The following is a 15,541-nucleotide window of genomic DNA, read 5'->3' on the forward strand; positions in this document are numbered from 1 at the left end:
ATTTATTTTTTATTATTTTAATAAACTTAAAAAAAATAAAACATTAATAAGTTATTTTACAACTTATTGTTCATGACATAACCAAATACTGAAACATATTTTCTAATTTAATTTTTATTATACTAATAAATATTAAAAAATAATTTATTTATTTAAAATTTATTTTTTAAAAAATTATTTTTCAATAAACAAACAACTAACTGTTTTAGAAAATATTAGAAAAAGCCTCGACAGTCGACACGCGCTCTCTATTTTCTCCTTGTTTGATAGAGATAAACGGTTATTGTCGTTATCTATTAACAACGCGTGAGAAACGCCTCCTACTCACCGTCGACTCATGATGACATGGATTGGGGTTAATAATGTAAAAACACGCCATTTCCATCAATAAAATGAAATGAAGTGAACTAAGTAGATCTTTTAACTTAAAATAATTCAACTTAAACAAAATATTAAATTATTATAAAAATAAAATATTCTAATATAAATATATTCAATATAAAGCTAAGTCAATGTTATCAAGGCTAATGAGATCTAAAGTATCCATTGTTTTGCTCAAATTCCTATAAAATATAAATATGAAAAATAGCAACATGAATATAAATCATATATATTAGGTATAAATCTAATTTTAAAAGATTAATATCATTGTAAATGAAAATAGTAATAATAATTTTCAATATTACAGTACACCATTAAACAGTTTTATTAATGGAATAATTCCGTCGGTGTAAGACTCACAATTCATCAGTAACATTTTTTATGACGGTTTCACCTACAGAATACATCTGTCGGAATATTGATCGCCAGTAATTCCCATTTTTGTCAGTAAGAATGTCGGCAAAAAAAAACACCAATGGTCTTATAGATGAAGAAAGCGTGTCAAAAACAATTTCCAGCTAGAACTTTACCAACGGATGTATTCCGTTTGTATTTCCAAACGTAAATCACTAACGGCCAATCTGACAGTGATGGTGGCATGGGCCCTAAATATTTCAGAACTCTCTATAAAATACTGATGGACTAGCTGTCGGTGATTGTGGCATGGACCATAAATTTTTTTTAACTCTCTGTCTAATACCGACGGACTTATTCCGTATGTAAGGCTGTCGATACTTATTTAAAAATATTTTTTTAAAATAATTTAGAATAAATAAATTTTTTCAAATATTATATTGATTAATAGTAAAAAGAATAATATACTTTACGAATTTGTTTTTTCTTTCCTTCTTAGTTTCACTTGCAATTACATAAGGGTAAGATTTTTTTCTTCTTTTTTATGTTTTTTCACTATATTTGTTTTTTAATTGTTTTTGTTCTTAATAATTTTTTCTTTTGGTCCCTCCTTATTTTTACCATATGTTTTACACTTTGATCAATTCAAGTAGATGACCTAAAAAATAATTTTTATTTATTTATTGAACACCATTGGAATTCTTTTTTTATGAAATCATATCTTCTTCTTTTTTTTTCATTTGGAAAAAATTAAGTTGTTCTTTATTTTTCCAATCCATTGTGCCTATCCTTGAAAAAAAAACAATTTGGTTATTTGATACAAAAAGGAGTCATAAGCACATGATTCTATGATTAAATAAAGAATAATTTCATAGATAAAAAGTTATTAAATTTGATAGGATGCAGGATCATGGGATTGACAGGTTATTTCAAGTTCACTCAAGTTTTCTTTTTTTTTTCTTTTTGTTATTCAAATATTTTTATTTATGTTTATTCCTTCAGAATAAGGTTAATTGAGAATTGAGCATTGTAATTTTTTTTTAATTTATGATTCATAGGGTTATCACGATCTCATAACCTTCGTTATAAGTTTAGTTGGTCAAACTAGGTTGACTCGTGCTGATTCAATACATTGTTGTCTCAAATATTTGTTCATCTTAGTATTTAAAAAATATCATTCAATATGTGTTATATTTTGAATTCTTGATTAAAAATCAATATGTCATCATCTTAATATCTAGAAAAAATTATGTTGTCGTGAAATTTTCTTGGTCAAACCATGTGTTTTTGCTAATTTTCTTTGTTTCTTTAGACCTAACAAGTAGATGATCATACAAGGTTAATTCCTCCCTCATTGTTCCTGTCGCAGGGGCGACATTGTATGGCGACGGCGGAGGCTCTTGTCGTGCCTCCTGATGAGGGGTGTTGTGTGTTGGAAAGGTTTTTTGGTTTTAATCATAAAATTATGATTAATGTTTAGGAGTCGCCACCTAGTATTATAGTCACTAGGAACCTATGGTCTGCGAGAATATGGGTAAGGGACTGGTTGTGCAATGGGAAGACACATCACCCCCAGTGCACCCTGCTTAAGGTAAGCTGCATTAATGTTTGATTTTTTATTTTTTTAAGTCGGTTGCTATTTGTTGGTCTTTTTTAAGGTTCAAGGCAGATCTCTTTTCATGAGAAAGTCTCTACCTTATTGGGTTAAATCTTAACCGTTCTAAAATCTGAATTTTAGCATTGCATTTCTACACTTTGTATCTTTAATATCTGAGGGTGTATTTTATTGTGTAATTTTACACCTATAAATATTAAAGTCTACATCTGAATCCTAGAGAAAATTGAAAATTTTTTTTTTACATATTTTGGCCAAACCCTAATAGGTGATCATAAACTGGTTATGATATCCATTTTTGGGTTTTCAAAACATAAGAAATATGCAATTTTTTTTTATGAAAATATGCTTGGAAAACTTTTAGAATTTGATTGTATGCATGAAAATAATTTTTAAAAATGAAAATTGATTTAAAAGTTTTTTTGAGATTGTTTTTTATTTTTTTGAAATATTTTGGAGAAAATCAGATATTTTAATACCGAATTTGTATTTTATAGTGTAAATATACAATATGATATTATGCAAAATTAATAGAAAAATATTTAAGAAAATCAAAAAAATTTAAAGGATTTTTTTTTAATTTGTTTTGGAATTTTTTTAGTTTTTTTTAAATATAATGTTATAGTATACTATAATATATATAATATAATATTAAATATGTGGGCTGGGCCGAGCCCAGGAGCTTTTGGTTGAGTCGATATTGGCCCAACTTATCTTTTTAGCCAGACTGGACCTAAATGGTCCAACCCTGTTCTGCATGGTTGCTGGCTGACCTAGCAACCATGCTAATTACTGTTGCTGCATGCAGCAACTCAGTTAGCAGCACCAAGAAAGTGGTGCTACCTGACGCTGGAGTGCCTAAATGGAGGCTTGTGTGGTCGAGAACGGGAGCGGTTAACGTGAGGATGGTGGCTGAAGTTGTGGCAGAGACAGTGGTCGGTGGTAGAGCAGGATGAAAGAAGGAGAAGGAAATCTGCAGCGGGAGAGGGACAGGCGATTGCGATGGCTGTTTTGCCTCTGATGAGGATTTGGGTTTGCAGGGAGGCTATGCTGCAGTCTTTTTGGTGGAGGAGGAAGGCGTCTATGGGGTCTTTAGGGGCTGAAGAGATGGTGGAGAGAGAAGGAAGGGAGGAACGTTGGCTGGAAAAGAAAACAGAGGAATACGCTGATTTTTGGCGATTTTTGGACCCCTTTTTCTCCTCCTTCAGGTCATCAACGGAGCCTATATTTATAGGCAGTGGAAGAGGGTAATCTTGTCTACACTAGGGTAAAATTTCAGTCATTGATTCAGTTGGGAAGGAGCCCAACCATTGGCTCCAATTAGGCATCCTGAGTTGTCAATTCTGCAGAAAAAGCTGCCTAAGTGGGTATGTTTAGGCTGTCGCCGAAGCCGTGTGGTCGTCATTTAGACTGAACTATTTACATGGGGATGTAGAGTGAATGTAGAGGATCATTTTCGTGTAAATTTGGTTAAATTTGGTGGATGTTTAGTGCATTAAAGGCATCTGCAAAGTAGGCTATCGAACCAGCTTTAACCGGGTAAAAGAAGAAGACAATGAAGAGTGACCAGATGACCCGTTGTCTGGTCCTCTCTCTGTTTTTTTTTTTAAATGTAAAATGGAGCTGTTTTGGACTGAAATAAGGATTTTTATTAAATTTCAATTGAGTCCTCTTTCTTTCAATTGCTTTCAATTGAACCCCTAATTGACCCTGAACTTTTGATTTAATGCAATGAAGCCCCTTCTGAACAATTGGAACCCCGAAGTTACGCGCCTTTTACAATATGGTCCTTGGTCTTGGAATTTGTCAATTTAACCCTTAATTGACCATTAAACTTTCAATTTCTTCAATTTCACCCCCGATTTTCTCTATTAAGCCCCTAAAGTGTGGTGCCTCTTGCAGATTGGTTTCTAGATTCGAATTTTATCAATTTAACCCCTAATTGACCCCAAAACTTGAATTTTCTTGCAATTTTACCCCTAGTTTCAATTAATTAACTTGGTAAAAATTAAATTTGGTCTCTTAAAATTTCAATATTCTCAATTAAGCCCAAATTAGGCTCCCAAACTTATTTTTTCACCAATTAAGCCTCAAATAAAATTAATTTGACCCATTTTAAAGTATAATTAAGTCCTTACACTTAATTAAATCCTTCAATTGGATCTAAATTAATTCTTAAGCATAATTAAAATTTAATTTGGCCCATGATTAAATCAAATTGGCCTATTAAAAATTTAATTATATCCATGGACTTGCAAATTCATCCAATAATCATTTAATTTGACCTTAAATTTTTATTTTTTTTATTTTTGGGCACAATGAGGTACAATTAGGCTTTGAACTTCCTCTAATTTGCAGCTTAATTCCAGTCTACTTTCTTCACGTTGTTAGCCATTGTTTTGAAAAAGAAATTGATTTTTTAGGGGAATAACCCAGAATTGGGTTATGACAGTTCCATTTTAAACTCCGACTAGATATGAAATCGAGCAAGAGGATTTCAAAGGTAACTAACAGATTCCAGTTTGATTATACTTGTGGGGGGTGCTTTTTGACAATGTGTTTGTATTGTGTTATTATTGTGTTTTTAAACACACTTGCTTTTAATTAAAAATTAATTTAGAGATAAATTTTAAAAATTTTTAAGAGCATGCCCTGTTTAATATTGCGGTTCAATCGTGTTTTCGAAAATTTTAGATTTTTTTAGCTTCAAAATAATTTTTTTGTATTTTTAGATTGTTTTAATATGTTTATATCAAAACTAAATTTAAAAAAAATAAAAAAAATTTATGAGTTGACTCAAGGTTGTTAAAATCACGAGTTGACCGATTTTACAAGTTTGACTGAGTTTGACCGATTTCAAGTTTTAACCTAATTTGACATATTATATACATATTGACTCGTAAAATTATAAGATTTTAAGAATTAACTTGTGGTTTTAACAACCTTGAGTTGATCTATGATTTTTCAAGTACTTTATTAATCAAATAATTAATTAAGTGGTTGAACTATGATTTTTCAAGTTGTTCAGCTTTATCAATACATAAACGTAGGAGGAGGGTCACATGCGTTGTTGGCCCATGCTTCGATTTTACAAGTTTGATTGATTTTGATGAATTTCGAGTTTTAACCCGCAAAAGTTAAAAAATTTACTGCCTCCATGTTCGAGTCCCTTGACACTCCACCACATAGTCTCCACTCCCCAGTCTCCCTTTTCCCCGTTGCTCAAATCTCAAATTTTCAATCTTAGCAGACTAATGCCAGCATTAGAGGATCTTGGGTATGGGAAAAGCCTTATACTGTATTTTAGACCGGGAAGGCATGATCAGATAATCAAAACCATGGGAAGACAGAGGGAGATGGTGAGGAATCAAGGAGTAAAATAAGAGATAGAAATACTTATATAGAGAGAAATACTGTGTTTTAGACTAACCATTTGTTAACTACAAATTGAGACGACAAACACTGAGAAAGAACTTGAAATACATGCCTTGCTTGGTGTGATATTTGGACATTATTTCTAGAACTTGTTACTAACATAAAAGGTGGAAGGTGAGGTGACATGAGATTAAATTGATGTCATTTTGTATATTTTTGTTCTTGTTGTCACAGGTTCACTGTATTGGTCTCGGTTAAATTTTTTTTTAAAGTTGGTGATATATCTTAGTATATTGTTTCATCTTACTGGTTACCTACAATGTGCTTCAAAACTTGTCATATAGAAAATGTTCTGAAACTTTATCAATAAAATATAGTTGTTCAATTTTAATTTTTTTTCTTTTTATATTTTTAAGTTATTTAAACTATATATGAATTTTTATTTGAATTATGTATTTTAAGGTATTTGGATATTTGTATTGTTTATTTTATTTTTATTTTAATTATGTTATATTATTATTTACTACTTGATTGAAATTATCAATATATAATTAATTAAAATATTTTTCTTATAATTTTATGATTTTACAATTTGAATTTACAATTTAAGTTTATATTATATATTTCTTGTCGCATCATAAAAACATTTTAGACAACCCGCATCAACTACTTTTAACGTTGAAAGTCAACCTTTTTAAGCCAACCATCTCTTCCTACATCTTCCAGCTGCTGTGATTTATTTTCTTCACTTGTGAGTTAAATTATATTAAAATAATATTTTTTTATTTTTTAAATTTATTTTTCACTCTAAAACAATCTAAAATTATGTAAAAAAATTAATTTAAAAAAATTATTTTCTTACAAAAATATTTTCCAATTACAAAAACAACAAACAGTAACTTAATCAAACTCAAACGGTTTTCTATTCTTACGAGGATTCCATGCTATTCCTCTCTTTTATTTTTTATGAGCCTCACAAGAGTTCCCAATCTCAATCTTGATCAGGTTCATAAGCTTCTCTCTGTTATAAAAACAATCTTAATCTGTTCTCCAATGTATGAATGGATCTTCATTTAGATCTTTTTATTAGTTTAAATTAACAAGACTATTAGCAATCACTCGAAGTTCACTTAATTTTCTTCTTCATAAAAAGCATGAATTGAACAACTCCTTTCGTGCCTGTTTGTGTAAGCTTTTCATGAAAAGCTAAAACAAAACAGCCCTAATATAGTCTCAGGTGATGTAAAAAGATGATATTTTTTAAAATTAGCATTGTTGTTTAAAAATTATAGGAGAATAATATCATTTAAGAAAATTTAGGTGAAATAACATGTTTTTATCTTGTATTTTCATTATTTTTAAACGTTACAATAATTGTGGTGCTTTAGCATAACAACACCTAGTAAATATTATGCTTTTGAAAGATAATAAGGTGAAATTCTAATCAAAACAAACCGTTGGATTTTTAAATATTAAAAATCTCATTGATATTTAAAAATCTCATTGACACCTCTCAATTATAGTAATTTTAAGATTTTTATTATTTTTTTTAAAAACCGATAAACTAGCTAAACAAGATAATTAGAATTTTACCTTGTCACGCATAGGAATAGCAAACACTTTTAAAACGTGATAAGATAAAAGTGTGTTATTCTCTTAAAACTTTTTGCTTCTATTTTAATTAGTCAATTATTTTAATTATATGTGCTAATTTCTCAATTTACAAGGTTTTAAAGAATTTGAAGGTTTCGTATGGGAAAAGAAAAGGCACTTGAGTTTTGTTTAACTACAAAAGTATGGTTAGAGTTCTGGTTGAGGTTATGTTTTAAAATATTTTTTATTTAAAAATATATAAAAATAATATTTTTTTTTATTTTTTAAAAATTATTTTTAATATTTGTGTATTAAAATAATCTAAAAACATTAAAAAAATATTAATTTGAAGCAAATAAAAAATAAAAAAAAATCTAAATTTTTTCAATTCTTTTTTAAAACACAATAACAAACAGGATGCTATTGGGAAAAAGTGATTAAGGCTTTTGATTGAGAATCTATTGATTCATGCATAATGTAATCAAGATATAAAATAAGTCAGGGATCTAATTGAAATTTCTCAAATAGATTAGGGTTTTTTTTAATTTTTCAAGGTTTGCCCTTTATTTTTTCTTTTTAACACTATATTTATATCTTGTTTTGTTTTAAAGTGATTTTTTAAAAAATTTTTTTTTTATATTTTTTATTATTAGAAAAAAATATTAATAAAAAACGCTATATAGTTGAAGGGAAATTTGATTTAGTTTTTAGAAAAATATTTTTCTTTAGTTTTAAGAGAAAAATATTTTGTAAAAGTTGTGAAAATCTAAAAATATCTTATTATTTATTAATTATATCAAATTTAGTCCTTACTATATATTTTGTTTTCAATCTTTTTTTCTTTTAATTTAATTTCTTAGAATTAAATTTAATTGGTTTTTTTATACCAACTTTGATTTTTACTTTTTATTTTTACTTGTTTTTTTCTTATTATTTTTTAATTAAATTTTTTATTTATCAAATTTAATTTATATTTTATTTAAAATAACTTATAAGATTTGATTTTTATCCTTTTAATAAACTTAAAAAAATATTAATAAATTATTTTTTAACTTATTTTCTATGATATAGTAAAATATTAAAAAATATTTTTCAACTTATTTTTTATAATATTACTAAATATAAAATAATAATTTATTTTTAAAAAATCTACTTTCTACAAAAATTATTAAAAAAAAAGACTTTTTCAGCAAACAAAATATCTGAATCATTTAAAAAAACCTAACGTCAACAAATACGTTGTCAGAAGTTGGAATCAAAATTTCAACAACACGGGTTTGTCTCATCCAGATTCCTTTAATTTGAAAACGACATCTACTGACGGTCGTTTCAAAGAATTTTCGCGCAATTCCTCCTTTACTTGCCTCTCTCTCTCTCTCTCTCTCTCCCCGACTGTCTTGCTCTCTGTCCAAACTTCTCTTCCTGTAACTTCAGGGAGGTTCTCTCTCTTTTCTAAATTCTCAAATTTTGAACCTAGATTTTGTGTTTTTAATCACAATTATCTTGCTGATACTTAAAGACTACTGTTGTAATCAGGTATCTTTTGATTTTTTTTTGTTCAATTTGATTGTAATTTGCCTTTAATTTTACAATTTCTCGCAATTAGAGTGTAAAATTACAATTTCATATAAACAATTTGATTTTTTAGTAATATTTCGAACAATTATTAATTAGTTTGTGAAGAAATAAGGCTATGCCTATGTGGTATTGTTAGGCTGGAAGATTTTTATATTTTATTGTAATCATGCATTCTCAAACAATAAAAAATAAAAAAGAATATTAGGATTTGATTCTGTGATGTTTTTTCAGGTACGCTGCAGGGAGTTGGTTGGACTAAGTAGTGAAAGAGGCGGGGACTGAAATTTTAGCTGCTATTATATATATATATATATATATATATATATATATTTGTGTGTTAGAGATGGGGTGGGGAACATTTACAGGAGACGTGCGAAAGTATTTACGTTGGCCATGATAATTTACATCGATTATAAGGTACGGATCAACCGTATTGAAAATCTGATTACGAGTTATTTATTTTGAGTGATATTTATTGCTTATGCTGATTGTGGTGGTTGTCTTTTTTTATACTGAAGGCTTTACAGAAAAGAGAGAAATTCATGAAGAAACTGAAAAGTGATGCATTGTGGAAGAAGACCCATGAGCGGAATGCTAAGCGTGTTTTTAATTTGATGGTAGAGTTGGAAGGTTTGTGGGTGAAAGTTGGACAGTATTTGTCCTCACGTGCTGATGTGCTTCCTTCTGCTTTCATTTCAGTTCTCAAGCAGTTGCAGGACTCTCTCCCTCCTCGTCCGTTTGAAGAGGTTTTGTTTGTCTTTTTCTAATAGATTTGGAAGTCGTCATGTGATTCAATGTGACTTTGTTGACTTGATGTTTCTGATTGGTTTTTATCTCATAATGCTAGCTTTTATTTTCAAGCCATGTTTCTCATTGGCTGGTTATGTTAAAATTTTTGTTTGCACAGTTTTGTCACACTATAGAGAAAGAACTAGGGAAATCCAGGAAGGAGCTTTTCTTGGATTTTGACGAAAATCCTCTGGCGACAGCATCAGTAAGATCCTTAGACTATATGTTTGTGCTAGGAAGTTAGTGCGGATGCTCATTTAGGATTGAAATTTTGATTTTCTTGTTCTCACAAGGTGTGTACATTTTGGAATAATCTTGTTGTTCTCATGTTATATTCTATGCAGATTGCACAAGTCCATCGTGCGACATTAATTGATGGGCAGAAGGCGGTTGTTAAAGTTCAACATGAAGACATCAAAAACTCATGTGGGAGGTGGAAATTCTTTGGAGTTTGGCTTTTGAGATGCTGCATCGGAAAGCAAATTTTTCAGTCCTTATGGTTATTTTGCATGCCTCTTTTTTTTGCAGGATTTAAAGGATGCAGAATCCATTGTTGACTGGATAGCGTGGGCAGAACCGCAGTATAACTTCAGCCCTATGATCGATGAATGGTGCAAAGAAGCTCCAAAAGAACTCGACTTCAATCACGAAGCAGGTAAACTTTGTCTTTGGCAATATTTCTGTTGATGAAATTCTCTCTATGACATCACAAAATTGCTATTTTATATTCTTTTACAACCAATAGATAATAAATGTGAGTTCTGGATGGGTCTGGATGAGGGTATTGAGATTCATATCAGGAGCTTGAAATAATGATAATGCAATCCAATCATTGGGACAGTTAAATCTGATCATGTTTAGAATCCATACCAAGTGCAGCATCTTAATTTTTTATTGAATCAATGAAGTGAATGGGATGATAGCTGTGTGGTGTCAGCAGTGAGGACAATTGATGGTGGCGGAGGCAAGGTTGGCAGTTGTGGTGATCATATTTGGATTTTAGTGGTTGTATATGTAGTCTTTGAATGTGGAGGCAACAGCTTGGCTTGATGGATATGGTGCAATGAGGGTGGCCGCAGCAGCAATGATGGTGGCAATGTGAGGGTAACTTTAATGACAGTGGTCAAGGCAGTGTGGTACTCTTTTGGTAGCAGTGCAATGGCAGTGGCATGGTTGTAGTGGCGATTTGATGGCAACTCATGTGAAGACTTTGGCATGGTGCTGTTAGTGCTAATGGAAGCATTAGCATTGACGCTATGTTGCAGTGGTGAGCTCGGATGTTGTAGAGATGAAAGTGATGGTTGGCAACTGTGTATTCAGCCATTTTCTAGCATGTTCATGAAAGTGAAACTCCAACTCACTATACTGAATTCATTGTAGGACATTACCAATCTAGTTATTAACACTGTGCAGAGACAATGCAAGGAATTTTAAATTCTTTAATCTCTTCCTCCATTTATATTCTCTTACTGTTTTTCTTATCAAGTACGTCATTGTGTTTCTCCACTGTTCAGTGTACCTTTCTCTCTTACTGATGCTGGTCTATTGTATTTGTAGAGAATACCAGAACCGTGTCTGAAAATCTTGGCTGCACAAGCAAATATGATAGCAACAAGCCCATCAATCAAGTGGATGTTTTGATTCCAGAGGTTATTCAGGTATCATTTTGCTCTCATCTTTTTGACATAACAAAGTTGCTTGCTCGAGTGCAGGTGCAATAGGATGAAATCCTAAAAATATATCTTGTTGTAGGAATTTTATTAACATTTCTCACTGTCTGGAACAAATATTAAAGGGCTCATTGCAGGCATCTTCATTGACATTTCTGAGCCCTGACAGTTAACTACCATTCTTACAAAAAGAATCATGTGGGAGAAAAATGAACATTTTTATGTCGTTCTGAAGCCTGGTCAGAGTGGAGAGGAGGAAAATGAATTATTTAGTTATGACACCATCGTGAATGTCTATACCATATACCCAAGTAAAACACATGCATGTTGATGACACCATCGTTGATGTTTATGTAACACCTGCGATGTGCTTTCAGGGAGCGATTTCAATGAATGAAATTTGATTACGGGTCCGAAATCGAAAATCAAAACATATGTTCTTTCTCCCATTTCTCTTATGCACGTTGCTCTACCCTTTCTTCTATCCTATTCTCCCTAGTTGCGCCCTAAATCAGAGCCAGTTTACTCTGTTGAATGCTTTTATATTGGTTGTGGTGCAGGTAATTTTCTGGTGAGCAAAGAACCTCCACAGCGTCCATTTTTGCTTGACTTTGGGCTGACAAAGAAAATATCAAGCTCTATGAAACAATCACTAGCTAAAATGTTTCTTGCTACCGCTGAGGTTTGTGAAAGTCTTCCTGTCGGTGTACTGTCAATAATGCATCATAATCATAGAGCATCTGTGTAACAGATCTGATGATTAATTGTGTTGAGCAATACAATAATTTTTTTCTTGCATGGGAGTGTTTTCTGTGTCCTAGTTTAGCATGCTGTTTACCCTTTCTCTCTGTCTCTGCCATTACAGCATATGCTTAACCCATTGTTGCTGCTCCATGTTTTGCTGAGATTTACTCAAAAGTGCACATTGGTCATTAAAATCAAATTACTGGTCAAGAATAGCTGAGCATGCTCCATTATTTTCATATTCTTTCACCACTGTTATGCATAAGATATGCCAATTCAACAGAGCACAATATTTTTGGTTTGTCATCACTCCTATCTGTTTATATTGTTTTCTATTTTTGTTTAATTTTTCATTATAAAGTAAATACTATGCTTTCTCTTGCATGGGGACCATGTTGCTCTTTTGTCTTTCTTTTCTGAAATGGGACTTAAGCTGCGCCTGGACTTTCCTGAGCAGGCTATGGATTTTATCAGTGTCTTCTTCCGCACGTCAACATCTGCAAGTGAAGCTGCTGTAAGTATGCACTGCCTGCTTTTAGAGTTCTATTTTGATACCAGGGATTCCAATCTTTTACTGTGTTTCTGTAAAGGAATATGCCAAATCTTTGGGAGAGCAAAGAGCAAGAAACATGAAGGTGCTACAGGACAGGATGAATCTCAGAGCAAGTTAAATGATTTAATCCGGCAAGTCCTTCTACCACATCGTTCTACTTCTATCAATATTTTTCTTGATCTGTTTGTTGGCAATTTCATCAATATTTATTAACAATTGTTGGTTCAGATTGAAGCATTCCCTGGGGATATGGTAATATTTTCACGGGTTATTGGTCTTCTGAGAGGTCAGTAATAAACTCTTTACACTGGTAGCAGTTAATGAGAAAACTTTTGCATTTCTTTACTTTTCCTTTGATGTGGGTTTAGGACTTTCTACCACGTTGGATGCTCACATAGTATATCATGATATCATGAGACCATTTGCCGAATCTGTTCTGCAAGAGTAAAGTCTATCTAGAGCAATGTGCCAATTTGTATAATGTCTTCGTTTATTGTTCATCTCTTTTTGAACTTGAAATTCAATTGCCAGGAAGATTGCTAAGGGGCCATCAGAAAATGCTCAGTGGATCAATGACACACCAGTTCATTCTGATGTGGAGGCAAAGCTGAGGCAGATTTTAGTTGAGTTAGGGAATGATGACAAAATACTTGGAATCGAGGTCTGCATGGTTGCATTTTTTTCTGACAAAGTAGCATAAATGAGAATCTGAAGAATAACTTGTTAACAACTGTAAAACTAATCCCTTATTTATTTTATACTGGTTTTTATGCTTTTGACATGGAAAACATAACTGCCTTGTTTTCTTTTTATGGATTTGGGCACTCGGGTATGGGTGGATCCACAGGTTTTTGTGATATTAAAAGCAGGTTCGCAATTGCAGTTACCTTGAACAAAGTGTCACTCGGGACTGCAACTAGAAGAAATGTTCCGCTCCCAGACGAGTTCTCTGTTCTTAGTGAAATCGCACCCGAGGAAGAGTTAAGCATAGCGAGACCTCTGATTAACTGAAGACAAGGACTCTTATCATTGTCAACATGTACTGTGCTATCCACTTTATACTCAGCCCAAAAATACAGAAATTATTTATACTGAATACAATCGTGTTGACAGGAAATTGTAAGACATCTACAGCCATCATTTATAAGGTTATAGGAGCAGGTTTATAAACCTCCAAGCTGCTTTAGCTTCTTTGCACACTATGATACATTTGCTTTATGCGTTTTTAGTCTTTCATTCATGCTGGGGTGGATAGATGGGGTGTTGCTGCTGCCGATACAAGGAAAACAATGGTGGAGGCTAGAGTTAGGAAGGTTCCTGCCTGCAGTTTGATTGATTGCATATGAAACAGGAGTTTATTCACTTGAATTTTGCTCTTGAGAGATAACAGTGACAGCATATTGAAATCACAAGGCAAAGCTCAAAGCTTAACCTTCTGTTTCTCCTTCTATGAGTGGGTTCTGGACTTCATGTTGATACTTCTGTCACAAAATGCAGTTCGTGGTGCCGAATTTCACCATAGCATGTATTTTAGTGTGTACCATAATAGGTGTTTGTATCTTGCACATAGCCTTCTCGTTTCATTGTGTCGGTCATGGCTGAGTATTATTTTTGTAATGCACATGGTGTTAAAAACTAGTGACAGCAGCTGAAGAAATCTCGTTTCCATTTGTGTTGCTAGTGATGATGCTCCACAGTCTGTCTTCTCCTCTGCCAAGCTTATTCAGAAGCTCTCATTAAATCTGTAAACTTTGTATTCAAAGATACAAAGAGGCTTTCTTATAATTTTTAAAAGGTTCCATTCCCTTTATGAGTAACTAACTAACAAAAATCTAACTTTTTTTTTTATATTCTTATTTTATTTTATGTTGATTCCATGCTAGTAATTTATCTGTATTTTTTTTCCCATAGCAAATATTTTTATTTGTACTTTATGCCACCAAGCAAGACGCCTTCATAATTGGTGGTGCACAGGTTAAGTTGTCATGCTATTATTATCAATCTTGTTTCATGCAATACTAACGCGTGTAAGAATTATTTTATCTCTCTCCTCTTCTTTTTCTAATTTGAGTTTTGTTGTGCGCCTCCGTTGCATTGAAAATTCTATGTTGACGGCTAGTATCTCAATTTTTAGATTTTTTTAATCAAGAATACATATCAAGTGAAAAATCAAAGTAGTAAAGATACTGATGGACTGTTGCAAAAGAAATGTTAACATAAATTCTAAGAATTATTGATGTGACCATCTTGACTTTCAATATGTAACCGATAACCTTTATTGATTAATGTTATTATTGTTAAAAGTAATAATTATTGTGTTCATAGCTTTGAATGAAAAAGAAGTGTTGCATTTAAAATTCTTATAACCAAGTTATATGAATGGTGAACACAAAATCCTGCCCACAGTAATCACTTATGGAGGCATTTAAAAAAAAATTAAAAAATGCCTCCATAAGTGATTACTGTGGACAGGATTTTGTGTTCACCATCGAGAATATTTCGATTTTCCAGAGGATTAACGTTTTTGGAGGGGAAAAAAAATATGCAAACCCAGTTGGGGCAATGTTAATGCGTGCAAGATTCTTGTTCTGGACAAGCATGTGTATTCTCTTAACTTTAATGATGAATATATTATTAATCATTGGAGTAATTAACAAATGTCACATTCAAGCATCGAACGAGGATGGAGAGTTATATCCAAAAATCCTGTGGTAAAACTAATCCTTGTAATCCTGTAAACCCCATTTTTTTAATTTATAATATAATTTGGTACTGTGACATATACTTTTAAAAATATTTTTTTATTTAAAAATATATTAAAATATTTTTTTATACACATATGTTTTAAATCATAGAAAATACTAAGAATATATTAATTTAATATTTATA

The 15,541-nt window shown here is 31.6% G+C and overlaps 1 pseudogene; it reads left to right on the forward strand.

The window, feature by feature from the left end:
• Window positions 1-8,512: 8,512 nt before the first annotated feature.
• LOC105109825 (probable serine/threonine-protein kinase abkD) lies at window positions 8,513-13,623 on the forward strand (annotated as a pseudogene).
• The last annotated feature ends 1,918 nt before the right edge of the window (window positions 13,624-15,541 follow it).

Source organism: Populus euphratica, unplaced genomic scaffold (genome assembly GCF_000495115.2).
Source record: "Populus euphratica unplaced genomic scaffold, PopEup_1.0 scaffold278.1, whole genome shotgun sequence".
Taxonomy (NCBI): domain Eukaryota; kingdom Viridiplantae; phylum Streptophyta; class Magnoliopsida; order Malpighiales; family Salicaceae; genus Populus; species Populus euphratica.